Source organism: Galeopterus variegatus, unplaced genomic scaffold (assembly GCF_000696425.1).
Source record: "Galeopterus variegatus unplaced genomic scaffold, G_variegatus-3.0.2 Scaffold1386, whole genome shotgun sequence".
NCBI lineage: Eukaryota > Metazoa > Chordata > Mammalia > Dermoptera > Cynocephalidae > Galeopterus > Galeopterus variegatus.
In genome coordinates, this window is record NW_007727497.1 from 168,030 (window position 1) to 170,747 (window position 2,718).

Sequence of the window (2,718 nt, forward strand, 5' to 3'; positions counted from 1 at the left end):
ACCCCAAGCCAAGGGTTGAGATCCCCTTACCGGTCATCTAAAAAAAAAAAAAAAAAAAAAAAAAAAGAGAGGATAAGCAAGGATGTTGAGGAATGGGACAGAACTTGATCGAAGGCAGACAGACCCCCAAGCACCTGACTCAAACAGAAGGAGGACTGACCCGGCAAGACGTCAGTATTGAAGGGAGTGGGGCGAAGAGTCAGCAGGGTCAGCCTGCTCCAATGTCTCCCTGACTCTGTTCAGGAACATGAAGGCAAACACAGAAGGGCATGTGCAGAGACGCACGTGATCATGCTAGTGATGCAGAGGCAGACCCAGACAAAAGACCGAGACAGGAGCCAGGCAGACACACAGACAGAGACAGCCCCGCGGAGTCATGTAGACAAGGATAATGACAGGAACGCGTCAGACACAGGCACTGAGGGAGACAAGATGAGCAGATATGCAGGTGCACACGGAGACAGACACCGGGACCCACACACAGCCGACCGTGTCACACAGACTTGTGAACACAGCGCCCAGTCAGAGGCAGACACAAGGCCCGCAGTGACACATAGCGGGCCGGGGCCAGCACCGTCACTCCTCAGTGGGGGGTGGGGAGGAGCCGGCAGCGGGGGAAGGCTGGGGAAGGGAATCCCGGGCGGGCGGCCTGCCCGGGTGGCTGAGTCACACTAGAGTCTCAGCCGGCGGCCGTCCCCTCCGCCTCCCCCTCCCATTCCCCCAGGTAAGAAGCGAGCCTGTAACCCCTCGCTTCCACCTGGCAGAACGAGGAACGGCAGGGAGCGGGATGCGGCGGGGGGCGGTCCCACCTCCGCTCGCGTGCAGCGTGCCCACTAGCTGCCTGCTCAGTCAAACCCATCTGCGGGGTCTTATCTTTGGCTGTGTTAGGATTCTGCGTGCGCACGTCAGGCCTCTTACCACGCGTCCTGCGCGGCTGGAGTCCTGCGCGGAGGGGCTCTTCGGCCTCAAGCCCAGAGAGAGTTAAGTGGATGTGATTGATGGAGTGGTTCTCTCTTGGGGCTCAAGGGGGAGGGGGTCGGTTAAAGTCCTGGAGTCCAGAGCCCGGATGGAGGGGGCGGAGCCGGGCTTTGCCGGGAGTGCCCGGATGGGGAGGGCGTGGCCTCGGCGGGAGCTGAATTAACCCTTTCAGAGAGAGCGGCTGGCTCCCAGGATTGTGGGTCGGTTTGGGAGAGGCTGGAATGTCTGCCCTAGACGTCTATGACCTCCCAGCCTGGCTCTGGCCGCATGCGTCTACCTTTCGTCTGTCTTCGAGGAGCCTGTGGGTTTCCGTCTTTGTGTCTCTCCGTGGTTGTTCCCTCCCTTGGGTTAGTATGGACACCGGGAGTCGGGGAGGGCTATTCTTGCCCCAGAGCGAGAGTGGAGGTGAGAGTGGATCGCGAGCTGGCCGGCGGCGGCTGGGGAACAGGTGTGAGCGCGGCGTTGGGGCTGCCCGGCGCGGGGAGGGGCTGTCGTGGGGGGAGACGAGAGGGGAAATTCCGCGGGACCGGTGGTGAGCAGTGTGTGGGCTGAGGAGTTGTGTCTGCCTCTGACTGTGTGTCTGTGTGTGTTCGGGGAGGCGGGGGCTGAGTCAGTGGGAATAGGGGAAGGTTTTCTGGGTGACTCACGCTCCCCCACCCCAAGCCTGAATCAGACCCGCAGGGAGGGCTTTGTCCGGGGTGGCGGGTGAGGAGTCAGGCCGCTGCGTCCCGGATGGGGACGAGGATCCGAGGCGGCTGCGAGGAAGTTTTGTCTTCAAGTGAGGGCTCTGTACTCCCTGGTGCCAGAGTAGGGCTTTGTGGATAAAGGTGGAAGACCAAGAGGCTGGAGGGACGGGACTCGCTGGCTTAGGGAAAGCTGAGTCAGTTCCCCGTGGGAAAGGGGAAGTGGCAGAAGGGAAGTGTCATAATCGCAGAAGGGGAAGCTGCATTTCCTGGTAACTGGCAGCTCCCTCGGCACCACTTCCCAAGCAAGGATCGCTCCTCTGATATCTGCTCCCCTCCCTGCCCCGTTTGCCCAAGTCTGGTCCTTGCGTCCCCCTCTCCCCGGGGACTTGGGTGGGGGCAGCCGGCCAGGGCTACACTTGACCGCAGTTAGGCGCTGTACTTGTCCCAGGGCTTGGTAACAGATAAAAAGGCTGCTGCGTCTGGTGAGGAGTCAGAGTTCTGACAGAAACTCCGCGTGAACTTCGGAGACGGTCCGCGGGGCCCAAGTGCCCAGCAGGGCTCAACGGAGAGTGGCAGGCCGGGACCTGTAGGGTCCAAGCGCTTCCATGCAAACAGGCGACCTTGCCCCTGCGGGAGGGAGGGCTGTTTTCACCAGAAACCGGTCTGCCTTTGTGGGTTGCGTGGAAATTTCCCCATAGCGCAGACTTCTCAGCGAAGGCGAACTTTCCAGCCGCCCCCAACCCCTGGTTGCGCGCTCTCCCCCGGCTTCCTGCCCGGCGCTAGCTCCAGCTGGAGCGCTGGCTCCGCCCCCGCCGCTTTGTACTCGGCACTAGCTTCTCGCCGCTCTTTGTACTCTAGACTCTCAATGGACCGATCCCAGGAGTGGAGCCGGCTCCCTACTTGCGGGGACGCCGGGTAGACGCGGAGGCGGCGCGGGGATGCAGCTCCTGGGCTCAGGGAGGCGAGAAGTTAGAGCTGGGGCTAAAAGGAGAGGAGCCCAGGAGAGGAGAGCGTTGTGCCGGTCGTGGGTCGAGCCAGCACCGACGGGGGGGGG